We start from the raw sequence: 22,008 nt of genomic DNA, 5'->3' as shown, positions 1-22,008 counted from the left end.
ATCACAAACTACAAACATACACCCTCTCCCACCTTCCAGACTACACAAATGATACACAGCAACTCTCTTTCAAATGCCTCTCATCCATCAGACAATTTAGATCCGTAAAACATGACCCCAATGCTGCACCACCACCCCTAACACATACACTGAAGAACCAGAACCTTTTGGACCTGGCGGCGCAGGGTACGCCCTCTGTCTCCGGGGTTCACCTGCTTCGCTACACAGAGACACGAGACACTCTGTCGGCGTTAGAATATTGGATTTATTTAGCTGCAGCTAGTACAGTTATCCTAGAAGTACACAAAGTAGGTTCTCAGGAGACTGCCACTTCACTCTGTGGCGCATCAGATTAAATAGCATACAATACATAATTATTAACAATACATACGCCCCAAGCATAGAAGAAAAGAGCCAATAGGGTAAGTGGAAAACAAAGCGGAGCCAGTGGAAAAGGTTCGAAAATAGAAATATCAGATGACTCGAAGAGACCTCTCCTCCAACTGTGTTTGTCATCCCACCCCCGAACTATTTTATTAACAGATTACAACTAACTTGCAGGTGGCGAGATACGTTTGTGTGTATTGGAGGACAGTCATGACACAAGAGAATGCTAGCAGGAGACAATGAAGGCCAGTCGATAAGATATGATCGGGAAAGAATAGTGTGAGCCTACAGATAGTTGAAACAGGGATTAGGAAAGCCAGACAAGGATTAGTGTACTCGGCTAGTCCAAACACCAGCTTCACAAATAAAGGCCGAGGACGTATTTCGACACCAAGCTACGGGAAAAGCAGAATAGATTTCGTTCGCCGTGCTGCCTGAGTGATGGCAACACAAAATGGCGGCGGGTCACAAAATGGCGGGTCTATTTGATCGTGATCGAAAATCGAAGTTCCTCAGACCCTCCTTTTGCCAGAACTCAGGCAAGATAGACTCACGTTAATCTGAGTCCACATCAATAGCCATGAGATCATCAAGCTGTTGCTGTAACATCATCCTTATGTTTTCTGTTACTTGAGGTTTGGGTTTTGGGATGCACATAGTAGCTCAAAGATCACAGATAGCGGGACCACAGTGCATACAAAGGCAACAAGAAAATACAATAGTCAAGATTATTCCAAGGAATGTCAATGCTTTCCAACCCCATTTGGACAGTAGTCCCCAAAACCATTCCGTTAAAGACCAATCTCCTTCGTCCTGATGAATAGACTCGGAGATATGTGCAACTTGGAGATAGCTTGGTATACTGTCGGAGCGTCATTAGGCATGAAAATACAACAGCTTGACCCGATCAATTTACACACTCCACCACGATCGGCAAGAATAAAGTCTAAGGCAACTCGATTTTGCAAGGTCATAAGACGATCCGCCTGTAGTTCCGCCGTGATATTACTCAAGGCTCCTACAGTGATGTCTATTGTAGTCTCTACGACACGGACCAATTGCCTTATATTTCTGCTGTTGGCCATTGGACCCCAGAAGGGAAGAAAACCTTTAAGGAAATCTCCTCCCTCTTGTCCCGCGGTGTCTTTTGAGTCTATGATTCCTCGGCTGAGATGGGTTCGGTGATAATTGGCAGAAGCAGTGTAAGTAGGAGGACGAAGGAAAGCTATGTAGCAGGTACCAGAGAAACCTGTTGCTAACCAGGTATAAGCTCTATCATAGCAAATGAAATAGGTGCCTTGAGACGGTACTAGAGGAGGCGAGTTTTGAGAGGAATAAATGTACGTGTAGGAGCAATTACTCTTTAGTGCAGTGTCAGAAAAGCGATCGTTTATTTTTAAACAGAAATTACCTTGATGTGGTATAGTCCAGATTGGTGAGGAGTTCTCTTTTCCCATTTTATTATTGAGACTCGACATATATTGGGTGACGTTCCAATTGGTGTATGCTTTCCTTTCGTCGATGGAAATCTTGCTGTTCTCCATGATTTTAGCCATAACTACCATACCCTTCACCAAGGAACTATGACTAAAATCCGGATAATTAATTTGTGAAGCAACGGACCGTCTAAATTTGCTTTGATATGCATTGGAGAAAATGACAAAGAATGCCCAAGCAGAACCCTCATAAGAGAAAGGAAGAACTAGATATGGTATTCCTTTCTCTGTAGTATGTGGCATAAGACCACATACCCAACAATCAGTTGTGTTAACCACTAATTGATGCTGGTTCAATAGTTGGACAAAGGAATTGTTGTAATACTCAGTTCTTCTGACAAGTTCATGTGAAGGGAAAGTATGAAAGAGGTGTGGAGAGATAGTAGAAGAAGGCGAAGAGGAAGAAGGGGAGGTATTTCTTGGCTGCAAAACATAAACTATCCAACCAATAGTCGCCAAAACAATACATAATGATATTAAAACACATAGAGTTATACTGTAACGACTTTACATTATTTTACAAGATGCTTTCTTCATTTCATTTCTTCTCTCTTTATTACTTGGTGTAGTTTCCATTTTCACTAGTGGATGCTCACGGCAATCTTCCTCAATCACTGAAGTCACGATGCTCTACCATCCTATGACACTGAGGATCCTGCAGACCTATTGTCACTACTCAGGTCGTGACCTAGACTCCTACCGTGACCCTGCAACCTAAACAGAACACTACACAAGGGAGAAGAAAGTTTTAATTGTTGTTTTGTCTGGGCCTGAGGTGATAACGTTCCTTCCCTAGAACACTCTGGTCTCGAAACAATGTTCTTGGTTCAGTCGTATTCAAGTGACGATGCAATGGAATTGCTTCTTGTAAAATGTCGTTGTCCTCTTTTTCAGACAATGTCCCATTCAGGTGTGCATCGCTAAACGGTACAAATCGTGGACCTGTTTCGCCTTCACAGTCACCAACCCCTCTACAAACCCACTGATCAAAAGGCAAAGGCAAGGGTACTTTCTTGCAATGCACACCGTGAATCCAATTTTTCTTTCCTTCAACTTTAACTGCTGTCCTTGTCGTTAGTAGGACCATTCGGGGCTCCCGCCATCTGGGTTCCAAATTCTTCTTCTTCTGAAAGTTTCGGGTACAGACCCAGTCACCTGGTCGGATGGAATGACCTGGATCTGTGGAAACCTCCGTCAAAGCACTCTGAACCTGTCGATGAAGGACATGCAATTTAGTTGTTAGGTCATGCAGATAGTCAATCAACATTGGATAGGGCAAGTCGGAAAACTTTTTAGGACGAGGTATTCCCCATACGTTGGCCGGATGGCCAAACACCACTTCGTAAGGGCTAAGTCCCAGACGAGAGTGTACTGCAGTTCTGGTGGATAGCAGAGCTAACGGTAAAGCATCAGGCCAATTAAGTCCCGTACTTGCTTGAATCTTCGCTAATTGCAACTTCAAGGTACCATTGTAACATTCTACTAAACCCGCTGACTAAGGATGATTTGCCGCGTGGAACTTTTGCTTGATTCCAAGACCTGCACAAACTTTCTGCATGACTTGGCCAACAAATTCGCTCCCATTGTCACTCCAGACAATGCGCGGCAATCCAAACCTGGGAAAGAACTCTTTTAGAAGGATTTTAGCTGTGGATAAAGCTGTGTTATCTTTCAAAGGGTATGCTTCTATCCACCTCGAAAAGGCACATACTACCACCAAAACATATTTGAGGTTGTTGCATCGATCCATGTGAATGTAATCGATTTGCAACACTTCAAATGGGTATGTCGGAGGAGCAAAGTGACCTGCTGGAGTTGGGGTTCCCTTTCCCGGGTTGTACATTATGCAAACAATACAGTGCTTCACTACATTGTCTGCACATTTTGGGATACTTTCATTCTGCCACACTGGAGCCAGAAGTTTACAAATGCCTTTTGCACTTAAGTGGGCTGGACCATGAGCCATAGTAACCACTGGGAGTACATAAGCATCTGGTAACAACCAACGTTGATGTTCGGATAATTCTACCCAACAACCCATCTTATCTAACATTCCCGTACTTTCCCTCCACTTGCTCAACTCTCTTTCTGAAGCCTCTTTCTGTATCGCTTTCACGCTTTCCACTGTATTCTCACACATTCCTCTCTCCCTAACCCAATTCGCAGGACCTGCCATATACATTCGACTCGTTGAATCCCTCGCTGTTTTCTTTGCTGTTTCATCAGCAAATGCATTTCCCCGTCCAACATCATCCGTAATCTTCTTGTGTGCACTACACTTCACTATCGCTATTTGGATGGGTAAAGCAAGTGACTCAAGGAGATCAGTCACTAACTGGCCATGCTGTATCTTAGTGCCATGTGAAGTTAAGAAATCCCTCTCTCTCCAGAGACGCCCAAAATTGAACGCGACACCAAAGGCATATTGACTGTTAGTGTACACGTTCACTCTTTTCCCTTTTGATAATACGCAAGCTCTCGTCAGTGCTATCAACTCTGCTGCTTGTGCTGAATTGTGTCTAATGCGTGCAGTTTCCACAAACGTCTGTAAGGTGGTTACAGCATAAGCTGAAACCGTATCTCCATTGGGCATCTTGAAACAAGAACCATCTACCCATAGAGTCCCATCCGGATTCTCTAGCGGTGTGTCTCTCAGGTCAATTCTCCCTTTTGTCTCTTCCTCAGTACGGAAGAAACAATCATGCTGATCCTTAACACTCTCCTCATTTGGAAGGGGCAACAAAGTAGCTGGATTCAGGGTATTACATCGTTTGATGTGTACGTGACTAGCCAACAGCGTCAACTCGTAACCAGTTAGACGTGCACTCGTAAGATGCTGTGTCTTCGTTCTGTTTAGTAAGGTATCCACTGCATGTGGAACCATGACAATGAGAGTGTTATCTAACACCATTCCAGCAGACTGTTGGATAGAAATTGCTGCGGCTGCTGTGGCTTTGAGACAACTGGGCAATGCTTTAGCTACGGGATCTAATGTAGCCGAAAAATAGGCACATGGCCTAATTGCTGTGTCAAGACTGATAATGCACAAACTTCTCTCTCGTGAACATACAGCGTAAAAGGCTTAGTGTAATCTGGGGTACCCAGTACAGGAGCAGAACACATAGCAGTGCGTAAATCAGTGAAACTCCTTTGGCACTCATCTGTCCAAGGAAGGGGCTGAGGCGTATCTTTTAAAGTGAGTGCCAACAAAGGTTTGGCAATCAAAGAGAACTTAGGGATCCACTGTCTACAATAGGAAGTGATACCCAGAAAGGCACGTACTTGCCTTTGTGTGGATGGTACAGACATTCGTGCAATCGCCTGAATTCGTTCTGGTGTCAATCGTCGTCCCTCCTTTGATAGGAGATGACCCAAGTAGGTAACCTCTCGACAAACATATTGCAGTTTGGAGGGTGAAACCTTGTGATTCAGCTTAAATAAGTGACGTAGCAGTGCAACAGTGACATCTTTGCAGATATCTTCTGAGTCAGCGGCGACTAACAAGTCGTCCATATATTGGATAAGAGCAGCACCAGACGGCAAGTGAAAAGTATCCAAATGACTTTTCAAAGCTTGGCTGTAAATGGAGGGACTTTCACAGTACCCTTGGGGTGTGCGCTTAAATCGGAAGCTTCGGCCTCCAAGGGAGAAACCAAAAATGTCCCTACTCTCTTCTGCAATGGGAATACTGAAGAAGGCATTCTTTAGATCAATAACAGAAAACCAAGTCGCTGTGGAAGGTATCATAGTCAACAAGGCAGTGATATCTGGAACAACAAGAAATTGTGGAATCACAATTTTGTTTACTTCTCACAGATCAATCACAAACCGGTACACAGGAGGCTGAGAAGGATCAGTACGTTTAAGAACAGGAAGAATAGGACTATTGCATGTGTTACCTCTCGTTTCTTCAACCACACCCTTCCGAATTAAGTCATGAATGATTTCCAAAAGCACTTTTTCACCTTCAGCAGAGATTCTATATTGTGGGATACGTGGTAGTTCAACATTGGGCTTGAGAGTGACAACATAAGGCGGTATCTCAAGACAACCCACATCGTTCGGACCCGTGGCCCAAAGTGCTGTTGGAAGAGAAAGCAACTCAGAAGGAAACTGATCTTTAGACAGATACATTGGGGTGATCAACTTCTGACCTAGAGTAAGATGTAAGCCTGAAGAAGAACAATATATTGTAGCATGCATTCTTTTCAATAGGTCTAGACCCAACAGATTCTCACCACAACCATTCGTCAACAGAAGTGGAGCTTCCAAATCATAAGGACCAACTGAAATAGGCAGAGGACAAGAAACTGGATTGCGAACAGGGGCGCCAGAAAATCCTACAGAAATATTCGTTAAGCCAGACAAAGGTGCCCCAGGGAGTTTAGAATGAATAATAGAACTTCTCATTGCTCCAGTATCTAGAAGAAATGGCTCTGATACACCCATTGTAGTGACGTTGACATAAGGACCATTTTGATCTACTGGGATTGGCACAACTCCCTTACTTTGTCCATTTCTGTCCTAGTTAGCATGAAGGCTCTCATTCTCGCCTTCAACATAATGGTCTTCATTATAATACTGAGTAGATCTCACATTCTGCTGATCAAAGTAGTTCATAGAATTGGGAGAAGGAAGGGCACGCTGTTCTTGAGTTAACATACCTCGACCTCTACCTCTGTTTGCTGACTGTAGGCCAGCACGACCTCGTGGAGCAGGTAACGCTCCATTGCGCTGCAATAAAACCGGACAACTGCTCTTAAAATGACCTTCCTCCCTACAATAGGCACATTGATTAGGACCTAACAAAGGTCGCGGAATGTATGTCTCAGGTTTCTGATACAATCTCTGAAACTGCGGTGGCTGCTGAGTCTGAGGCTGAACATAACGTGGAGGATAAGCTTGCTGCAAGAGAACCTTCGTTTTTAAATCTTTCGTCTTTTTCTCTTGCTTTTCTTTTTCTTCTTTATCCCTATTCTCGTAATATTGTGCGGTAGCCAATATCTGGGCAGAAGAAGAAACAGCCCAAGAACTTTCTGAATCCTTTAATTTGTGTGACAGCTCAGGAAGCAAATTGAATACAAATTTGTCCACGAATAATCGCTGTCCACCCTCGGTAGCCATGTCCTGACCACTGTGATCGATAAATGTCTCTTCGAAACGAGTAAAGAAATCAGAGACACTTTCATCTTTCTTTTGTTTGCATGCTGCTAGCTTACCCCAATTCACTCTCATTGCAGGCATCATAGTTTTCATCAATGTAATGATTCTACCAGGAAGCTCTGAGATCAAAGCATCAGGCATTGCGCCACCCACTTGATCTCTATCTGTATCAGCTATAACATCCCAAGTAGCACCCAGTTCCTGTGTGTGATCCTCTCTACGAATCTTAGCCCATATTGTCTGTGGGACTACATTACCCATTAGCATATCAATATCTGCTAGATTCATAATACAAGCATCGATTGTCTGCGATAATTCTTTGTAATAACCTGCAGGGTTCTTACGAGGATCTGGTAGAGTCTGCTTAAGGGCCAAAACTTCAGATCTCTTCCATGGCACATGTACCCATATGCGTTGAAAGTGAGCAAGAATAGCTGGATTAGCACCTGCTGCCGCAACTTCCTCCTTCCATACTGGAGGAACCTCTCTCATAGGATAATTTTTCGACGTCAGTTTAACCAACGGATCAGAATCAAGAAAAATCTGAGAGAACAATAAGGTTCTATAAGAGATGAGTGTCCTTACAGCTTCCTCGACTTTAGAACCTACAATAAGTCCTTTTTCAAAATCGGCTTGAACATCTAACAAATCTTGTGAGATCGGACTCGAACTCACATCTTCCCATTCTTTAATGAGAATATCGCACATTACATTAAAAACATACCTTTGCGTAGGCGCATTCCATTGCAAAAAGGTAGGCATAATATCAGACACATTATATTGTGGACCCTTCTTGATCCATCTTCATGCAAGAGAATCTAGCTTCTCTCGTTCCTCAAAATCTGGAAACTGACTGCGAGATTGTCTTCGAGCAAAAGCCGGAGACACATTAAAAGCTCCAAAGAAAGGAGATAAAATACTAGTGACAGAATCTGTGAGACGCTTACGCATAGACGGTGAATTGGACATCAGAACTGAAGACAGAGTATTAGGAGAACTAACAGGAGAAGAACTAGAAATTACAGGAGGAGCAGAAGGCAAAGGAGAGCTAAGATCAGGAGATGAAGGCAAAGAAGTTGAGACTAATGGTAAAACCGGCAAGGGCGGTAATACTGGAAGAGGCAAATGCTGAAGAGCCGGAACCGGCGGAGGTACCACTAGCAGCTGAGCAGGCTGTAACGGCTGAGGTACATTGGCATTTTGCGCATAGGGCGGAGGCAACCTCAATAAATGGGACATTAGAGGATCTTCTTCTATATCTTTCTTTCTTTTTTTTTTTTTTTTTTTTTTTGAAACCGTTTATTACAAATCTCAAGAATATACAATTATGGGCCCACAACCTTCCGGCCGGCCGCTAGGAATGGCAGAAAAATATGGCATACGTTCATAGAACCCTTGGCATTACAAAGGAGCATAAGCAGGAGTCATCAACATCATGGGCCACAGCCATAATACGTCACAGTGCGGTTTCATTTTATACAAACAACAAAAAAACAACACCCACAAGGCCACCTTACAGTCGAAAGTAGCAGCACGTGCTCCCCAATGGGGAACCCCAACTATTAGAGGAGTCCAAAGAGGGGAAGGGAAACAGAACGAGGACTGGGGGAACCCTGTGCCCGGGGCTAGGGAAGGGGTCAGCTAAGGGGACGGGGCTGGTGAGGCAGCAGGCAGCAATGGTGGCGCGCAAATACTCCCACGGTAGGCGTTCCAGGGGCCCCACACTTTCACCCATTTCGCAGGCTTACCCCTCGCCACATACACCACCTTTTCTCGAAACATGCACCAGTCCATGTGCTCTTTCCAGGCCGACACCGTCGGGGGGTTCTGGGAACCCCACAGTTGCGCAATGTCACGCTTAGCAATCATATATCCCAGAGTCACCCACCACGTTTGCGGAGCCGAGTAGTCAGTTGGTTCCCACACATTCAACAGGCATCTCCTCGCTTCCGGCAGCAGCGCAACACGCGTAACCACTCGCAGGACCTCGTGCACACCGCGCCAGAATCGCTCCACCCTCGGGCATTCCCATAAAATATGCAGGAAGGTCGCCACGGCACCACAACCACGCTTACACAATCCGTCCACAGTGTAGCCCATGCGCTGAAGCCTTGGCCCCGTCATGTAGACCCGGTGGAGGATCTTGAGCTGGACGAAGCGAAGGCGAGCCGGTATAGCCACCTCCTTCGGAGAGGCCACCGCGGAGATCCAGTCCTCATCGTCCAATTCCAGACCGTCGGTAACCCAAGCCTCGCGAAGGCCAATCAGCAAGCCCGATCGAGCATTAATCAGTTTTTTATAAATAAGGGAGATCGTACTGTCTGGGACGTGGCCATCTAGCACTCTATCCTCCAGGGGGGAAGACTCCGGGATGGAGGCGACGTCTGGGAAGACGGAGCCCAGTGCATGACGGATCTGCAGGTATCGAAAGTATTCACTACCCTGCAACTGAAACTCCGTCTGCAGCATCTCGAATGTTTTAAATCCTCCCCTCGACCAGAGATCCCCCACTTTACTGATACCTATCATGTCCCATTTCGCGAAGCCCTTCGAGGTCCAGAGAGAGCCCAACTTCTCAGACGCATACAGCGGTGACGCCCGGGTCAAACGGTCCTTCCACCCCATAGCTGCATTAGCCGCATGCCATACTCTGACCATGACACGCGTAGGTCCCGTCAAGCGAGCGTCGGGCGCGCCAGAGTAGAGCGCTCGATTGTAGTCGCCACCGGGCAGTAGCATCTTGTCCATCTCAAACGCCGGGTTCAAGGCGGGCCCATAGAGGCCAAGGTTAATTGCAGCTAGCTGGGAGGCCCAGTAATACCGTTTAATGTCCGGGAGGGCAATCCCCCCGTCATACCATGGGAGCGTCAACTTCGACAGGGCAATGCGCGGCCTCCCGTCCCAGAACAGGCGGCGCTGTAAACTCTCCACCTCACAGAAGTAGCACGCTGGGACTGGGTCCATGGTGTTCTGGAGAGCGTATAAGAAACGTGGCAACGACATCATCTTAAACAACGCCGCCCGGCCGAGCGGCGAAAGCGGCAAGCGCCGCCAGCGCACGACGTCCTCCTTCAAGCGCTGGAGAGGGGGAAGCAAGTTCCGCTCGTAGCGAGCCTCTGGGTCCAGAGTAATGTAGACACCCAGGTATCGAAACCCCTGAGAGGCAATCTGAATCGGACAACCCCGCGGAAGGACAGGAGCCTCCCCAGAGAGCACATACACGCATGATTTAGCCCAGTTGATGACAAGGCCTGAGTTCCGGCCGAATGAACGTAAAACATCAACCAGGACTATGAGTGACTTACGTGGGGAGGCTAGGTACAAAAGGATGTCGTCAGCGTATAGGGACACACGGTCCTCATATTCGGGGGTCCAACGGAGTCCACGGATGGAGGGGTGCCACCGCAGCCACTCCGCCAGGGGCTCCAAGGCCAGCGCAAACAGGAGCGGCGACAAGGGGCAGCCCTGTCGCGTGCCCCGGCCCAGCTCGAATGGGGCCGAAACTCTTCCATTCACCACCACCTGCGCCAATGGGCCCGAATACAACAATTTGACCCAACTGATGAAGCCCGGGCCGAATCCAAACTTCGCCAGCATCGCCCAAATGTATGGCCACTCAAGCGTGTCAAACGCCATAGTGGCGTCTAAGGACGCCAAAATGGCCGGCTCCCGCACGAATGGGACACGTGCGAGCACCCCGTGCAAGCGCCGCAGATTAAGGGCTGTATTGCGATGGGGGATAAAGCCGGACTGGTCTTGGTGAACCAGGTCGCCCACCACGCCGACCAGCCGATTGGCCAGCACCTTGGCGAGAATTATGGGCTCCGCACTCAAAAGCGAGATAGGCCGATAGGATGTGACCCGGTCCCGAGGCCTCCCCTCCTTGTGGCTCACCACGATAGTAGCCAGACGCTGGTCCGGTGGGAGGGAGCCCAGCGAGCGGGCCGCCAGGAACATCGCGCGGAGGTGGGGCGCCAATACATCCGGTCGCAACTTATATAACTCGATAGGGATGCCATTTGGTCCCATGGCCTTGCCAGAGGCAACCGAACGTATGGCGAGGGCAATTTCGTCGGATGTAGGAGCGGCATCCAGCGACGCCCTGTCCTCCTCCGAGAGGGAAGGCAGCGCGATATCTCTAAGCAGGGAATGGGAGTCCTCCTCCGAGCAAGGAGAGACCGGAGAATACACCTCGCGGAAATAATCCGCGAAACAGGAGACAATTTCTTCTGGCTCGGTGACACTCACACCATCCGTCCTCTCAATCAGCGGGACCACACGATTCACTCTCTCCTTTTTATCCAACCACGCTATCAGTTTGCCCGCCTTATCACCCACATCATACAGTCGCCCCTGCTGCTCCCTACTGAGGCCCCTGGCCGCCTCCGTAACGAGGGCCCTGTAGGCCGCCTGCTTAAGTTGTAGGACATGCAGTGCAGCATCCGTCACTCCGCCCTCTAAATCACCCTCCAATTCAGCAATTTCGGCCTCCACCCGGGTAACCTCCTCCCGCTCACGCCTCCGGGCATGGGAAATGAGGGACAGGGCCTCTCCTCTGAGAACTGTCTTGAAGGCTTCCCACAAGGAGATAGCCGAAGGGACGGACCCCACATTCTCATCAAAGTATCGCTGCAGGGATTTAATCACAGCAGCGCGAATGGTGGGGTCGCGCAGGTACCAGGCATTGATGGGAACTACCCTGCCCTCACCCCTCGGAAGGACATCAAAATGGAACAGGAGCGGGGAGTGATCTGAAATACCCCGCGCCAGATGGCGCACCTCCCCCACACTCCCAGCATAGGCCGCCGGGACAAGGACATGATCAAGCCGTGAGAGGCTACCATGTGCCCCCGAGTGGAAAGTGTACTGCTGCTGCGTGGGATGTTTTAAGCGCCAGCAGTCCACCAATCCCAGTGTATCCAAGAGGCCAGGTAGCCATGCCTGGGCTCGGGGGAGGTCCCTAGGGGGGTGACGATCCAGAGTCCCAGAAACCACCGCATTGAAGTCCCCCCCAACCACTAGGAGTCCCCCCGGAAGGCCCAGGAGGAGGCGCCCCAGGTCTGCAAAAGTGGTCGCCTGCAACCCCGGTGGGACGTATACCGATACAAAAACCACCACTTTGCCTTCCATTCTCCCCACTAAAACAGCATAGCGCCCCCTATCATCATGGCGCACCTCATCAATTTCCAACGGGAGCGAGTTCTTCACCATAATGCCCACACCCCGTGAGCCCGACGTGAAGCCCGAGTGGGCCACCAAACGATAGCCACGCCGATTCATGGCACAAAAAGAGTTTCCAATAAGGTGTGTCTCCTGCAGGAAGACTACATCGGGTGAGATTCGTTTCAAATACTGCAGGACCACACCTCGTTTGATCCTATCCCCCAGTCCATTAACGTTCCAAGACAACAAAGTCAACTCCCTACCCCCCATAACACACAGGAGCCATCAATCGTCCCCCGGAGAGCACCTTAAAAACAATACAGAAAAGGGTTAGCCTTGTGGTAAAAACGAACAACAACACCCCACCCCAACTCCCCCCCCCAACAGAACTCCCCCCTCCCTGCACCCCTGCATGAGCCCAAACAGCCCCCCCAAAGTGCAGTGTGCCTGTCGCCCCATAGATGGTGAAACTAACTAAACCCCCAGAGGAGGAGGGAGAACCCCCAAGAGACCCCACACGACCTCCACAGGAGGAGACTTACTCGAACAGGCGAACAGTCAAAAGTGACATCAATTTTGTCCAGAACGAGGCATAATATTAGTCCCTCAGTCCTGATCCGGCGGGCCCTCTCCCCCCACCGCTCCCCCCCCACCCCCCCGATCCCGATCCCCAGGCAAAGTATCCAACCAGTCCCCGGCTGCTTCGGGACGATCAAAGAAGTGCGTACGGCCATCCAACTCCACCCGAAGCTTAGCCGGGAAAAGCATAGCGTACTTGAGATTGAGGTCCCGTAGACGACGTTTGACTCCGAGAAAGTTTAGTCTCTGCTTTTGGACCGCTGGGGTGAAGTCAGGATAAAAATTTATATCCATATTGTCGAGTCTGACCGGCCCCTGTAGTCTGGAGGATTGCAGGATAGCGTCTCTGTCTCGGAAGTTGAAAATCCGGGCGATGAGAGGCCTCGGGGGGGCTCCGGCCTTGGGCTTTCCCCCGGGAACCCTGTGGGCCCGCTCCACCGCGAAGAATTTACTCAATCCCCGGGGCTGGAGGTGGGTGAGAATCAAGTCCTCCACGAATAGATCCGCCGCCGCCTCCTCCCGTCCCTCAGGCACCCCGAGAATACGGACATTGTTCCTCCGGGCCCGACCCTCAGAATCCTCCAGGCGACGATCCATCAGCGCGCTCGCCTGACCAAGCCGGCGCACCTCCTTTTGGAGGGCTGCCACATCCGTCGTGAGGCCCGATGTGGTGTGGGCCAACGAATCAACCCGGTCATTAGTCTTGGATAAATCGGCCCTTACCAGGCCAACATCCACAAGGACCGAGTCGATTTTCTGCGCCAGTGTATCAAAACGCTGGTCCACCGAGGCCTTCATCTCAGCGATGGCGCCCATCACGTCTCGCAGGGTCAGGTCCGCGGGCAGAGCAGGAGCATCAGTCGGACCCTCAGGGGACCTACGCGGCACCTCGGGAGATCCCTTCTGGAGGGTGTAGCGGTCCATGCTGTTAGATTGGGGGACTGCGCCACGTCGGGTCGATTTCACCTTTGCCCGATCTCCATCTTGCTTTGTGGACATGGTTCCAGTCCCACGGCCGTGCCAGGCACGTCGTAAAGGGCGGGCAAGCCGGTTCACGGGATCCGGGGAGGGGTCACCACAGGGCCACGGGGCAAGTCACAGCCGGCGGGTCGGCAGGGCACCCCAACGGGGCCACACTACCTCACAGTGCCCCGCGACCCAACCTCGCCGAAACAGCAAGGAGGGTGCAAAAGCGAAAGTGAAAGTGCGGGGTACGCGAGCCGCCGCGCCCAGCCCGCCGCTGTTGTTGACTTTGCCTCCGGATCACCCCACAACTCCAATCCGGGGTCCGGCGTGGAGAAGGCCGGAAATCTCAATCGGTGCTACCGCCGGAGTCCGAGGTCCAATTTGGAAGCGGAAAGCGGGTGCCACCTCAGCTCGGGCTCACCAACACAGTCCCCTCATCTAGGACAGGATATTGTCAGGATATATGTAGGAGGTCGCGGAGGTCCTCGGGAGCCTCGCACCTACGCGGCCATCTTGGTTGGGCGCTAGGCTCCTCCCCCTATATCTTTCTTATTATCAGAGGGAGAAACAGGCAACACCGGATAGCATTTATCTATCGCCATACAATGTTGTCTTTCTGAAATTTCAGTCACATTGTCAATTTCATCATTCTTGAACTGTTGGGCAGCCTGTATAATTGTCATACCCTGTGCTTTCCTATCTCGTTTTGCTTTTTTAATTTCTTTTTGTTTGGCTTCCTTACGCCAAAGGCGGAAAGAGTCAAACATTGCCGGCCGGGCTTTTCTTTTGAACAGAACTGCTTCCAAATTATTTAGCACATCAGGGTCAAAACTACCGTTTTCTGGCCATTTAAGAACACCATCTTTCTTCGTGTATCGAGTCCATGTCTCGTTAAAGGCAATGGGGCCGATACCATGTTTCGAATAGAGCTCATATGTGGGAGTTCCAACCGAAGGAATCGGACAAGAGTCCTCAAGTCAGGAGTCCCTATTACAACCAAGACAACAAATTCTTCCAAACTTAGTCAGACCAGGCATTTCGCAATGTCTCTGGACTGTTCACAAACTTCAAGGGAGTAAAACTCAGTTTACACAGTACAAATGCACTTACCCTCGGCTTTAGTCTTTGCAATGACTAAATCTAAGACACCTAAGGACATCAAACAAAGAACCAAAATTGTGGGCGCGACCCACAAAAATACTTAACTTAACTAAGGACGTCTTCTTCCACCAACAGCGGCCCGTCTATCGTCTCGCTTTACCATACATCACCAAAGGAATGGGCCAAAGCAGGGCGGCAGTCAGGGCAGCGGTCGCCAGTAGCCGTCAGGAAGGAGTAACCGCGCTGCAAAAGACCTTCGGACCACTTTCGACATACAGGGGCCGCTTAGCGTGGTTCGCGAACCCTCCGGAATTTTCTTGCGAGGTTCCTCACGACCTTCGAGCAGAACCGGTACCACTGAAGCCGCCCCACATTGGGCGCCAATTGAAGAACCAGAACCTTTTGGACCTGGCGGTGCAGGGTACGCCCTCTGTCTCCGGGGTTCACCTGCTTCGCTACACAGAGACACGGGACACTCTGTCGGCGTTAGAAGATTGGATTTATTTAGCTGCAGCTAGTACAGTTATCCTAGAAGTACACAAAGTAGGTTCTCAGGAGACTGCCACTTCACTCTGTGGCGCATCAGATTAAATAGCATACAATACATAATTATTAACAAGACATATGCCCCAAGCATAGAAGAAAAGAGCCAATAGGGTAAGTGGAAAACAAAGCGGAGCCAGTAAAAAAGGTTCGAAAATAGAAATATCAGATGACTCGAAGAGACCTCTCCTCCAACTGTGTTTGTCATCCCACCCCCGAACTAATTTATTAACAGATTACAACTAACTTGCAGGTGGCGAGATACGTTTGTGTGTATTGGAGGACAGTCATGACACAAGAGAATGCTAGCAGGAGACAGTGAAGGCCAGTCGATAAGATATGATCGGGAAAGAATATTGTGAGCCTACAGATAGTTGAAACAGGGATTAGGAAAGCCAGACAAGGATTAGTATACTCGGCTAGTCCAAACACCAGCTTCACAAATAAAGGCTGAGGACGTATTTCGACACCAAGCTACGGGAAAAGCAGAATAGACTTCGTTCGCCGTGCTGCCTGAGTGATGGCAACACAAAATGGCGGCGGGTCACAAAATGGCGGGTCTATTCGATCGTGATCGAAAATCGAAGTTCCTCAACACGTTCCACCTTAAGCAGACAGAAACAAAATAAGCAACATGCCACTCCTCACAACTTTGCTTCTCCCTGTTTACTGCGCAACAGTGTTGCACTACAAAAACAACACAGCTCACCATCTCACTTTCAACCACTGTCTCCACCGCAGCTGATCAAATACAAAGCAATTTCAGTTGATCCGATACAGACATCTAGCCGCAGATTCCTTACCTTTGAACTTCCAGGCGCCAGGCTGGATCTGTAAGATTTTTCTTAGCAGTACCCCTGTGAACCGGTAGGTGCGTTGGTTGACTCCACGTGACATCATCGGCATCGTGTTCGTCGACATTGTGACGTCCGCGTCATCAATATAACCGACAGTCCAGTGCACTGACGTCAGTTCTTTTCTTTCTGCGCCAGCCAGTGCCGATCCGTTGAAGAGAGCTACCCCCTGTCCTTTTTTACAGACTTTTTTCAACTTTTTGTCGACTACTTTTGGTGTGTAGGAAATCATGGCGAGTAAGAAGATGTCGGGGTTCAAGCCGTGTGGCGCCTGTCAACCCGCCATGTCAGTCACAGATCCCCACTTAATGTGTCTCTGGTTCCTGGAGCACGACCACAGGTCAAAGTCGTGTTCTGCTGCCAGAATATGGCACTGAAGCCTTTGAGGGAGCAGTCCCTAAAGCTGCTCGTGGACCAGCGCACGGCACCGCAGAAGTCGCCCCGTTGGTCTCGGTTCCAGTCCAGGTATCGGTCGGTCGAGTGGAAGGTGCGAGCACCGCTCGGGTGAATCGAAGTCCTCTTCCTAGAAGTTATTGAAGTCACACAAGTAGTCGATGCGTGCTTCGACTTCACCCAGCCCATCTCACGACACGGCAGAGGAACCTTGACGCTCAAGGCGTTCAAGGAAGTGGGTTTCTGTTGCAGTAACCCCTCCACTTTTTGCCTGATAACGGATACACTTTTCCTTGTTGTGCCCTGGGCTCCTGCCAATCAGGTGCCCAGGGCCTGTGTTCCCTCCCTCAAAACTGCCTAACAGCCAAAATCCAATTGGCATCTCTGGTCACATGTCAGCCCCTGGTAAATGGTACCCTAGGTACCCAGGGCCTTGTGACCAGAGAAGGCCCGTAAGGGCAACAGAACTTATTGTGCCACCCTTAGAGGCCCTGTAGCCTGACACAAACACACTGCCTTCGCAGACTGAGTGTCTGGGTGCAGAACAAAACAAAGATTCGACATGACACACATCCCTGTGTACCATGCCCAGAACACACACTGCCCTGGCATACCTCAGTCACCCCTCTAGCTGGGTGCCCTATGCCAGTGGTGTGGGCACAGGTGCATGAGCCATGTGCCCCTACAGTACCCAGGTCCATTCCTGGGCACTGTGAGTGCAGAGCTGCCATTAAGAGTATATGGTGCTGGGAGGTCGTCAACACGAACTGCACAGCACCATGATGGCTACACTGAAGACTGAGAAGCTTGGTATCAAACTTCTCAACACAGTAAACCCACACTGATGGCAGTGTGGGATTTACTGCAAGATGCACGACTGAGGGCATCTTAGAGATGCCCCCTGAATCTAACCTACAATCCACATCTTGTCTGAGGGGCTGTCTAGGCTGCCACACAGCAGACATGTTGCTGGACCCCTGGGTAGAGAGCCATCTGCTCTCCTGGGCCTGCAACAATGCACATCCTGGGTGAGGTGCTAAGTCTCCTCCCCCAGGATGGGCAGGGGAAGCTTCAAAGGCATTCCGCCTTTGTGAATTCTCCAGGCCACTTGCTGTACTCAGCAACTGGCCCCTACCGGTTCTGACCCCCACTCTGGCAGGAAGACTGGTCGGAAACCCCAAGGAAGGAAAGGGGGTGTGCCAGCCTCTGCCTACCCCACCCCTCAGGTGGGGGAGGCGAGGTGAAGCACATCTCCGGGCTCTCGCCATCTTCAAGATGGGAAGCCCTGCCCAATCAGGACTAGGCTACTGCCCCCCTCCCACTGGAGAGTGGCAGGATAGGGGGTGTATCCACCCCAGGGCAGGGACCCATTGGTCCCTGCCCTTTACCTACCTGTAACGCCCCTAAATCTAGTATTTAGGAGCACCCTGAACCTCCCTTCCTTAGATTCCAGATTCCGAAACAGCAAAGAAGATCAAGAATAGGGGTGGGCGGAATTTGCGGAATTAACCTTCGCAAATTATCGCGAGAATGTTTAAAATTATCGCAAACAAGCAGAAATATCGCAAAGATGCGGAAGTTTTTTTCCGGCATGTTCGCGAGATTTTCTGCATGGTTGCGGGTCGCCAACTTACCCATGTGGTTGCTTGCGGGCGCGGCCATCTTGTTTTGAGTTGTTCTCGCGGTGCATGATCGCGAGAAGAAAGACGTGATCGCGCGACGCATGACGTCACTGCGGGCGCGAACTGTCGCGAGACAGCGCAAATGGCTAAAAACAATACAACATCTCATGGAGAACGCGACCGGATCAAGAAAACTTGTCGGCGAACGCAGGGATTCAGGTAAGGCGATCGCGCGCGCGCGAGAATGTATCATTTTACAGCGCGAGCAAGAAACAAATTATCGCCAAGCTGCGGAAACCGGAATTTTTGACATTTTCGCGCTCTCCGCGGAACGCAAAAATGTCAAATTATCGCAATTTCCGCGAACGGAACGAAATTTTTGCCCAGGCCTAATCAAGAAGAAAGAAGACCTGCCGTGCAGCTGCTAACAAGAGGAAGACACCAACTGCTTTGGCCCCAGCCCTACCGGCCTGTCGACCCTCGAACCTGCTCCTGCTAAATCCCGGCATCTCATGTGGCCAGCAACCTCACAAACCCCAGAGGACCGGACTACCTTGTGACTCTGAGCATCTGGGTCTCCCACGAGCAGTGGCACTGCTCAAAGCAAGTAACTGACCCCTGGCATCAGACAGGAACCGCAAACCCTGCACACTCTGCACCCGCCAAGCCTGGCCTGTGCTGGAGTGGACAAAGACCCTGAGGATGTCCCCTCAGCGACTGTGACCCTGAATCCGGCACCCAAGGACCCACATCGACACTCCCAACGATGCCTGCAGCCTCAGAACCCGGGACCCCCCCAACCGCGATCAACAAGGGTAAGATTACTCGACATCAAAAGGCACCCCTGCACCCGGCGCCCTGTGGCCCCCTGTGCCCAACTCCTGGGTACCTACCTATCCTCCAACTACCCAAACTTACCTCTCGAAGTGGTGGTTGCACCTGAAGAATCTTTGTCCCCGAGCTTGCAGCCTTTGTTTGTTCTTGAGCTTTCTATTGGAATCCATTGAGTGCCCGACGGCTCAAAAGCACCCTGCACCCAGCCACCCGAGTGGCCCTGGCAGTGCAACTTCTCCTCCTACCTACTTCCCCATTTGCGTAAATCAACCGAGTAACGAAATCCAAAATACTCACCTGCTATTAGGAGAGATGCCAGTGCTGGATCTTAGTGCCCAGCACTGACCCTGAAAAGTAATTACAAGCATACTTACCGCTAACTCAATTTTCTCCCATAGGAAACCATTGACTGTTTTTCTGTGAAATTTCTTCTAAGTGTCGATTTTTGCAAACTACAAATATTCATTAAAAATCGTACCAACTGTGAAAACGTAATTACTTACCTGTTTTAGATAGATGTCCCAGTACTGAGCCTAGGAGACCAGCACTGGATTACAAAAGAAATAAGAACATACTTTACCTGCAACTTGAATTTCCTTGCATATGATAACATTGCCTAGTTTTTGCTGAAAAAGTTTCTGTGTTGATTTTGCAAACTTCTAAATATTCGTTAAAAATCGCCTGTATAACCTAAACGCATTCTCTCAACTGCTTACAGGTGGTACACTAGTGCTGGATCCAGGATCCAACACTGAGCTAGAAAAAGTAACAATAACCCCACTTACCTGCTAAGTGAATTTCCTTCCATAGGATAACATTGGTGATTTCATTAGAAAAAAGTTTCTGTCAACTTTTTAAAATACCAAAATGTTGCTTAAAAATCATAACAGTAACTAAATTGTAGAAAAGTAATCCTAAAAGTAATCAGTTGCATTAAACTTAAAATTTCCATTGAGCTAAATGTATTATTGTGTTTGAAACTGTGTTGCCTAGTGCAACAAACTGTAACTATTGCATTCAAAAGTCAACTGCCTATGACAAAGTATTTAACTAAAGCATCTCATTCTTAGAAAGTATATTTTGATACCTATTGTTGGTTCTAAAAGAACAAGTTACTTACCTTCGGTAACGATATATCTGTAAGAAACATTAGTTAGTTAGATTCCTTAACTTAGAATATCCCCAGGCGTCAGGCTGGATCCGGAAAGATTTTCGTCAGCAATACCTTTGCGTGACGCTAGGCGTCGTCTGCGGCTCCACGTCCGTCGTCGTGATCGCCTGGATGACGTTGTCGGAGTACTTAGACGCCGCCCTCGCGCGCTGACGTCAGTTCTTGTACATAGCTTTCCGCGCCAGGAACGCAGAGCCATGCAGAAGACCGACACTGGTGCCATGAATCTAGGGCCCTGAAACACATCAGTTCGCAGAACGGGGACGATGGGTGGGGCGGTAAGGAATCTAACTAACTAATGTTTCTTACAGATATATCGTTACCGAAGGTAAGTAACATGTTCATCTGAAAGAAACACTTTAGTTAGATTCCTTAACTTAGAATAGATACCCCAGCAATAGCAACCCCGGTGGTGGGTCTGCGAACCAAGATCATACCAGGAAGTCCTGGAGGACAGAACGGCCAAAGAAGCCGTCTCTCCGGACTTGGCTGTCCAGGCAGTAATGCTTAGCAAACGTGTGCAGCAAGGCCCACGTAGCTGCCTGACAAATGTCCTGCAGAGGGACTCCCCGACCCAGGACAGTAGTAGCCGCTGTGGCCCGAGTGGAATGGGCCCTCAGCCCCACAGGAGGCTCCTTCTTAGCCAAGGAATAACAGGTCTTAATGCACAGAACGACCCACCGAGAGATGGTTCGCTTGTGCACTGCTCGCCCCTTCTTAGTGCCCACGTACCCAACAAATAGTTGGTCGTCCACCCGGAACTGTTTCGTACAGTCCAGATAGAAGGACAGTGCTCGTTTTGGGACCAGACGGTGGAGCCTCTCTTCCTCTTTCAAGGGATGCAGAGGCGAAAAGAAGGTGGGCAATGTAAGAGACTGGCCGATGTGAAAGGCAGTTACCACCTTAGGGAGAAAGAAAGGACAGGTCTTGAGAACAACCTTGTCCAGATGGACAGAGAGGAAAGAAAGCTTAGAAGAGAGAGCCTGGAGCTCACTCACCCGTCAAGCAGAGGTGATGGCAACCAGGAAAGCAGTCTTAAGAGTTAGAAGACGAAGAGGACAATTATGAAGTGGCTCAAAAGGAGCACACATCAGATAGGTCAACACCAGGTTCAAATCCCACTGAGGCATTACGAAGGGGACAGGAAGAAACATATGAGTAATGCCTTTAAAGAATCGAGCAACAACAGGGGACTTGAAAAGAGAAGGCTGATCAGGAAGCCGTAAGAAAGCAGAAACAGCTGAAAGGTATCCCTTGAGGGTGCCCAGAGCAGAGCCCTGCTGGGCCAGGGAAAGAAGAAAGAGGAGAACCTCAGAAAGCGGGGCGGAAAGGGGATCCACAGCCTTTGCTGTGCACCATGCCACAAATTTGTTTCACCTGCAGGCGTATACCGTTTTAGTGGAGGGACGCCTGGCTGCCAGAATGACAGCACAGACTTCAGGAGGCAAGTCAAATGGCATCAACTGCTGCCGCTCAATCTCCACGCATGGAGGTGGAGGCTGGACAGGTTCGGGTGGAGGACCGTCCCCTGCTGCTGCCACAGAAGATCCTCCTGAAGAGGCAGTCGAATTAGGGGATCGATTGACAGACTGAGTAGCTCGGGATACCAGTATCTTCGTGCCCAATCCGGAGCCACAAGGATGACTTGGGCCCGGTCGCGCCTGATCTTCTTCAGCACTCTGGGCAGAAGTGGTATAGGCGGAAAGGCGTACAACAGACCGCAACTCCACTCGTGA

The 22,008-nt window shown here is 49.6% G+C and overlaps 1 long non-coding RNA gene across 1 annotated transcript in view; it reads right to left on the bottom strand.

Moving 5' to 3' along the window:
* Positions 1–247: 247 nt before the first annotated feature.
* The window catches only part of LOC146811314 (uncharacterized), a 127,731-nt gene continuing 105,970 nt past the window's right edge, over positions 248–22,008 (bottom strand). Inside the window, exon 4 of the long non-coding RNA XR_014965812.1 lies at positions 248–3,093. This is a non-coding gene — a long non-coding RNA (uncharacterized LOC146811314). The remainder of the gene's footprint in view (positions 3,094–22,008) is intronic.

Source organism: Triturus cristatus, chromosome 7 (assembly GCF_964204655.1).
Source record: "Triturus cristatus chromosome 7, aTriCri1.1, whole genome shotgun sequence".
NCBI lineage: Eukaryota > Metazoa > Chordata > Amphibia > Caudata > Salamandridae > Triturus > Triturus cristatus.
The sequence above is the reverse complement of the archived record's forward strand: the minus strand, read 5'-3'. Positions and strand labels throughout refer to the sequence as shown.